Raw genomic sequence first — 7,500 nt, 5'->3', positions numbered from 1 at the left:
AGGGGTTAGGATTAGGGTTAGGGTTGGGGTTGGAGTTAGGGTTAGGGGGTTAGAGTAAGGGTTAGAGGGTTAGGGTTCGGGGTAGGGTTAGGGTTAGGATTAGTGCTAGGGCTAGAGATTGGGGTTAGGGTTAGGGTGATGGTTAAAGTTAGGGTTAGGGTGAGGGTTAGGGTTAGGGTGACGGTGAGGGTTAGGGTTTAGGGTAAGGGGTCGGGTTTAGGGTTAGGGTTACAGTTATGGTTTAGGGTTATAGTTTAGGAATAGGGTTAGGTTTAGTGAGTTAGGGTTAGGGGGTTAGGGGGGTTAGGGTCTAGGATTAGGGCTTATGGTTAGGGTTTAGGGTTAGGGTTATAGGGTTAGGGTTAGGGTTATGGGGTTAGGGTTTGAGGGTTAGAGGGTTAGGGTTAGGGGGTTAGGGTTAGGGGTAGGGTGGGGTTAGGGTTAGGGGTTAGGGTTAGGGGTAGGGGGGTTAGGGTCTAGGATTAGGGCTTATGGTTAGGGTTTAGGGTTAGGGTTATAGGGTTAGGTTTAGGAGTTAGGGTTAGGGTTATTGGGTTAGGGATTAAGGGTTAGAGGGTTAGGGTTAGGGGGTTAGGGTTTGGGGTAGGGTGGGGTTATGGGTTAGGGTCAGGGGGTTAGGGTTAGGGGTTAGGGTTAGGGGGTTAGGGGGTTAGGGGGTAAGGGGGTTAGGGGTTAGGGGTTAGGGTTTGGGGGTTAGGGATAGAGTTAGAATTAGGGTTAGGGATAGGGTTAGGGTTAGATAGGGTTTTTGTTAGATAGCATTAGGGTTAGGGTTAGGGCTAGGGCTAGGGCTAGGGTTAGGGTTAGGGGGTTAGGGGGTTAGGGGTTTAGGGTTAGGGGTTAGGTTTAGGGTTAGGGGTTAGGGTTAGGGTTAGAGGGTTAGGGTTAGGGGGTTAGGGTTTAAGGTTGGGGTTAGAGTTAGAGTTTAGGGTTATGGTTAGGGTTAGTGTGTGAGGATTAGGGTTTAGAGATAGGGTTAGGGTTAGGGTTAGGGTTAGGGTTAGGGTTAGGTATTAGGATTTAGTGTTAGGGTTAGAGTTAAGGTTAGGGTTAGATAGGGTTATGGTTAGATAGGGTTAGGGTTAGGGTTAGGTTAGGGGTTAGGGTTAGAGGGTTAGGGTTAGGGTTAGGATTAGAGCTAGGGCTAGAGATTGGGCTTAGGGTTAGGGTGATGGTTAATGTTATGGTGAGGGTGAGGGTTAGAGTTAGGGGTTAGGGTGAGGGTGAGGGTTAGGTTCTAGGATTAGGGCTTATGGTTACTGTTACGACACCCCAAAGTATGAAAGGGGTTACAGTCGTCTAGGATAATCCACTCCCGAACACCCGGACAGCTATCGACCACTCCAATGCGCCATACATGAAGCACATCAATAATTCCCCCCCCAAGTACGAGACAAGGCTCTGTAGTGAGGTTTGATCGAGAGTAACTCTCTTCTCTTTTATTGCAAGAAACACACACTTATATATACTTTGAGAATACCACATGAACAATGACTGTGTAATTACAGCCAGGTGAGCTCATTAACATGCTTATCAATAGATTCAGACTCTATTAACATACTGTCCTATTTTAGACAAAAGCACTGAGTTAATCAGTAGACATTCTTTAGGAGGGGGCTGCTGGAAACAATCCCCCCCCTCCATCTGCAGCTAATACACATTGAATTTGCAGACATAGTGACAACCTCTTTAAAGGAATTTGGAGCGTAGCAGCTAAAACATAGGGGAACAAAGGGGGGGGCTGTACGGGCCGTGGGACAGCCGAACAAACAGACGAAAGGAGGCAGCAACAATATAATAAAAAGTCAGATGGTTCTGTCACAGTTACGATTTAGGGTTAGGGTTATAGGTTATAGGGTTAGGGTAAGGGGTTAGGGTTAGGGTTAGGGGGTTAGGGTTTGAGGGTTAGAGGGTTAGGGTTAGGGGAAGGGTGGGGTTAGGGGTTAGGGTTAGGGGTAGGGTTAGGGTTAGGGTTAGGGAGTTAGGGTTAATGGTTAGGGTTAGGGGGTTAGGGGGTTAGGGGTTAGGGTTAGGGGTTAGGGGTTAGGGTTAGGGTTAGGGGGTTAGGGGTTAGGGGTTAGGGTTAGGGGGTTAGGGGGTTAGGGGGTTAGGGTTAGGGGTTAGGGTTAGGGGTTAGGGGGTTAGGGGGTTAGGGTTAGGGGTAGGGTTAGGGTTAGAGTTAGAATTTGACTTAGGGATAGGGTTAGGGTTAGATAGGGTTTTTGTTAGATAGCGTTAGGGTTAGGGTTAAGGCTAGGGCTAGGGCTAGGGTTAGGGTTAGGTTTAGGGTTAGGGTTAGGGGGTTTGGGGTTTAGGGTTAGGGGTTAGGGTTAGGGGTTAGGGTTAGGGGGTTAGGGTTAGGGTTAGGGTTAGATAGGGTTAGGGTTAGATAGGGTTAGGGGGTTAGGGGGTTAGGGGTTAGGGTTAGGGTTGGGGCTTAAGGTTGGGGTTAGAGTTAGAGTTTAGGGTTGTGGTTTAGGGTTAGTGTGTGAGGATTAGGGTTTAGAGTTAGGGTTAGTGTTAGGGTTAGGTATTAGGATTTAGTGTTAGGGTTATAGAGTTAGGGTTATAGGGTTTGGGTTAGGGTTATGGTTAGGGTTATAGGGTTATAGGGTTAGGTTAGGGTTATAGGGTTATAGGGTTATGGTTAGGGTTAGGGGTTAGGGTTAGGGGGTTAGGGGGTTATGGGGTTAGGGTTCGGGTTAGGGTTTGAGGGTTAGAGGGTTAGGGTTAGGGGGTTAGAATTAGGGTTAGGTCTAGGGCTAGGGTTAGGGTTAGGGTTTGGGTTAGGGGTTAGGGTTAGTGGGTTAGGGTTAGGGCCTTAGGGTTAGGGTTAGGGTTAGGGTTAAGGTTAGAGTTAGAGTTAGGGTTAGGCTTAGATAGAGTTAGGGTTAGATAGGGTTAGGGATAGGGTTAGAGTTAGGGGGTTAGGGGTTAAAGGTTAGGGTTAGGTTATGGGTTTGGGGGTTAGGGTTAAGGGTTAGGGTTAGGGTTAGGGTTAGGGTGTTAGGGTTAGGGTTAGGGTTGGACTTAGGGTTAGACTTAGGGATAGGGTTAGGGTTAGATAGGGTTTTTGTTAGATAGCGTTAGGGTTAGGGTTAAGGCTAGGGCTAGGGCTAGGGTTAGGGTTAGGTTTAGGGTTAGGGTGTTAGGGGTTTAGGGTTAGGGTTAGGGGTTAGGGTTAGGGGGTTATGGTTAGGGTTAGATAGGGTTAGGGGGTTAGGGTTAGGGGGTTAGGGTTAGGGGTTAGGGTTGGGGTTAGGGTTGGGGCTTAAGGTTGGGGTTAGAGTTAGAGTTTAGGGTTGTGGTTTAGGGTTAGTGTGTGAGGATTAGGGTTTAGAGTTAGGGTTAGTGTTAGGGTTAGGTATTAGGATTTAGTGTTAGGGTTATAGGGTTAGGGTTATAGGGTTTGGGTTAGGGTTATGGTTAGGGTTATAGGGTTATAGGGTTAGGTTAGGGCTAGGGTTATAGGGTTATAGGGTTATAGGGTTATGGTTAGGGTTAGGGGGTTAGGGGGTTATGGGGTTAGGGTTCGGGTTAGGGTTTGAGGGTTAGAGGGTTAGGGTTAGGGGGTTAGAATTAGGGTTAGGTCTAGGGCTAAGGTTAGGGTTAGGGTTTGGGTTTGGGGTTAGGGGTTAGGGTTAGTGGGTTAGGGTTAGGGCCTTAGGGTTAGGGTTAGGGTTAGGGTTAAGGTTAGAGTTAGAGTTAGGGTTAGGCTTAGATAGAGTTAGGGTTAGATAGGGTTAGGGATAGGGTTAGAGTTAGGGGGTTAGGGTTAGGGTTAGGGGTTAAAGGTTAGGGTTAGGTTATGGGTTAGGGTTAGGGGGTTAGGGTTAAGGGTTAGGGTTAGGGTTAGGGGGTTAGGGCTAGGGTGTTAGGGTTAGGGGTTAGGATTAGGGTTAGGGTTGGGGTTGGAGTTAGGGTTAGGGGGTTAGAGTAAGGGTTAGAGGGTTAGGGTTCGGGGTAGGGTTAGGGTTAGGGTTAGGATTAGTGCTAGGGCTAGAGATTGGGGTTAGGGTGATGGTTAAGGTTATGGTTAGGGTGACGGTTAAAGTTAGGGTTAGGGTGAGGGTTAGGGTGACGGTGACGGTGAGGGTTAGGGCTAGGGCTTAGGGTAAGGGGTCGGGTTTAGGGTTAGGGTTACAGTTATGGTTTAGGGTTATAGTTTAGGAATAGCGTTAGGTTTAGTGAGTTAGGGTAAGGGGGTTAGGGGGGTTAGGGTTAGGGGTTAGGGTTAGGGTTAGGATTGGGGTTAGGGGTTAGGGTTTAAGGTTGGGGTTAGAGTTAGGGTTAGGGTTAGGGTTCGGGGTAGGGTAAGGGTTAGGATTAGTGCTAGGGCTAGAGATTGGGGTTAGGGTTAGGGTGATGGTTAAGGTTATGGTTAGGGTGACGGTTAAAGTTAGGGTTAGGGTGAGGGTTAGGGTGACGGTGAGGGTTAGGGTAAGGGGTCGGGTTTAGGGTTAGGGTTACAGTTATGGTTTAGGGTTATAGTTTAGGAATAGGGTTAGGTTTTAGTGAGTTAGGGTTAGGGGGTTAGGGGGGTTAGGGTCTAGGATTAGGGCTTATGTTTAGGGTTTAGGGTTAGGGTTAGGGTTATAGGGTTATAGGGTTAGGGTAAGGGTTATGGGGTTAGGGTTTGAGGGTTAGAGGGTTAGGGTTAGGGTTAGGGGGTTAGGGTTAGGGGTAGGGTTGGGTTAGGGTTAGGGGTTAGGGTTAGGGTTAGGGGTAGGGGGTTAGGGTCTAGGATTAGGGCTTATGGTTAGGGTTTAGGGTTAGGGTTAGGGTTATAGGGTTAGGTTTAGGGGTTAGGGTTAGGGTTATTGGGTTAGGGATTAAGGGTTAGAGGGTTAGGGTTAGGGGGTTAGGGTTTGGGGTAGGGTGGGGCTAGGGGTTAGGGTCAGGGGGTTAGGGGTTAGGGTTAGGGGGTTAGGGGGTAAGGGGGTTAGGGTTAGGGGTTAGGGGTTAGGGGTTAGGGTTAGGGGGTTAGGGTTAGGGTTAGAGTAAAAATTAGGGTTAGGGATAGGGTTAGGGTTAGATAGGGTTTTTTTTAGATAGCATTAGGGTTAGGGCTAGGGCTAGGGTTAGGGTTAGGGGGTTAGGGGGTTAGGGGGTTAGGGGTTAGGTTTAGGGTTAGGGTTAGGGGTTAGGGTTAGGGTTAGAGGGTTAGGGTTAGGGGGTTAGGGTTAGGGTAAGGGTTAGAGTTAGGGTTAGGGATAGGGTTAGATAGGGTTAGGGTTAGATAGGGTTAGGGTTAGGGGGTTAGATAGGGTTAGGGTTGGGGTTAGGGTTTAAGGTTGGGGTTAGAGTTAGAGTTTAGGGTTATGGTTTAGGGTTAGTGTGTGAAGATTAGGGTTTAGAGTTAGGGTTAGTGTTAGGGTTAGGTATTAGGATTTAGTGTTAGGGTTAGGGTTATAGGGTTAGGGTTATAGGGTTGGGGTTTGGGTTAGGGTTATAGGGTTATAGGGTTAGGGTTAGGTTAGGTTAGGGTTATAGGGTTATAGGGTTATAGTTAGGGGTTAGGGGTTTAGGGGGTTAGGGTTAGAGTTAGGGTTAGAGTTAGGGTTAGGGTTAGATAGGGTTTTTGTTACATAGCGTTAGGGTTAGGGCTAGGGCAAGGGTTAGGGTTAGGGGGTTAGGGTTAGGGGTTAAGGTTAGGGGTTAGGGTTGGGGGGTTAGGGTTAGGGTTAGGAGTAGGGGTAGGGGTAGGGGTAGGGGTAGGGGGAGGGTTAGGGTTAGAGTTAGAGTTAGGGTTAGGGATAGATAGGGTTAGGGTTAGATAGGGTTAGGGTTAGGAAAGATGGTTAGAGTTAGGGTTAGGGGTTGGTGTTAGGGGGTTAGGGTAAGGGTTAGGGTTAGGGTTAGTGTTAGGGTTAGGTATTAGGATTTAGTGTTAGGGTTATAGGGTTATGGGTTATAGGGTAAGGGTTAGGGTTATAGGGTTAGGGTTAGGGTTATAGGGTTATAGGGTTAGGGTTATAGGGTTATGGTTAAGGTTAGGGGTTTAGGGTTAGGGATAGAGGGTTAGAGGGTTAGGGTTAGGGGGTTAGGGTTAGGGTTAGGTCTGAGGCTAGGTTTAGGGTTAGGGTTAGGGGGTTAGGGTTAGGGGGTTAGGGGGTTAGGGTTAGTGTTAGGGTTAGGGTTACGGGTTTTGAGTTAGGGTTAGGGTTAGGGTTAGGGTTAGGGTTAGGATTGGGGTTAGGGGTTAGGGTTTAAGGTTGGGGTTAGAGTTAGGGTTAGGGTTCGGGGTAGGGTAAGGGTTAGGATTAGTGCTAGGGCTAGAGATTGGGGTTAGGGTTAGGGTGATGGTTAAGGTTATGGTTAGGGTGACGGTTAAAGTTAGGGTTAGGGTGAGGGTTAGGGTGACGGTGAGGGTTAGGGTAAGGGGTCGGGTTTAGGGTTAGGGTTACAGTTATGGTTTAGGGTTATAGTTTAGGAATAGGGTTAGGTTTTAGTGAGTTAGGGTTAGGGGGTTAGGGGGGTTAGGGTCTAGGATTAGGGCTTATGTTTAGGGTTTAGGGTTAGGGTTAGGGTTATAGGGTTATAGGGTTAGGGTAAGGGTTATGGGGTTAGGGTTTGAGGGTTAGAGGGTTAGGGTTAGGGTTAGGGGGTTAGGGTTAGGGGTAGGGTTGGGTTAGGGTTAGGGGTTAGGGTTAGGGTTAGGGGTAGGGGGGTTAGGGTCTAGGATTAGGGCTTATGGTTAGGGTTTAGGGTTAGGGTTAGGGTTATAGGGTTAGGTTTAGGGGTTAGGGTTAGGGTTATTGGGTTAGGGATTAAGGGTTAGAGGGTTAGGGTTAGGGGGTTAGGGTTTGGGGTAGGGTGGGGCTAGGGGTTAGGGTCAGGGGGTTAGGGGTTAGGGTTAGGGGGTTAGGGGGTAAGGGGGTTAGGGTTAGGGGTTAGGGGTTAGGGTTAGGGGGTTAGGGTTAGGGTTAGAGTAAAAATTAGGGTTAGGGATAGGGTTAGGGTTAGATAGGGTTTTTTTTAGATAGCATTAGGGTTAGGGCTAGGGCTAGGGTTAGGGTTAGGGGGTTAGGGGGTTAGGGGGTTAGGGGTTAGGTTTAGGGTTAGGGTTAGGGGTTAGGGTTAGGGTTAGAGGGTTAGGGTTAGGGGGTTAGGGTTAGGGTAAGGGTTAGAGTTAGGGTTAGGGATAGGGTTAGATAGGGTTAGGGTTAGATAGGGTTAGGGTTAGGGGGTTAGATAGGGTTAGGGTTGGGGTTAGGGTTTAAGGTTGGGGTTAGAGTTAGAGTTTAGGGTTATGGTTTAGGGTTAGTGTGTGAAGATTAGGGTTTAGAGTTAGGGTTAGTGTTAGGGTTAGGTATTAGGATTTAGTGTTAGGGTTAGGGTTATAGGGTTAGGGTTATAGGGTTGGGGTTTGGGTTAGGGTTATAGGGTTATAGGGTTAGGGTTAGGTTAGGTTAGGGTTATAGGGTTATAGGGTTATAGTTAGGGGTTAGGGGTTTAGGGGGTTAGGGTTAGAGTTAG

Source organism: Pelophylax lessonae, assembly GCF_965119305.1.
Source record: "Pelophylax lessonae genome assembly, chromosome: 8".
Classification (NCBI taxonomy): domain Eukaryota; kingdom Metazoa; phylum Chordata; class Amphibia; order Anura; family Ranidae; genus Pelophylax; species Pelophylax lessonae.
This window is presented reverse-complemented; position numbering follows the sequence as displayed.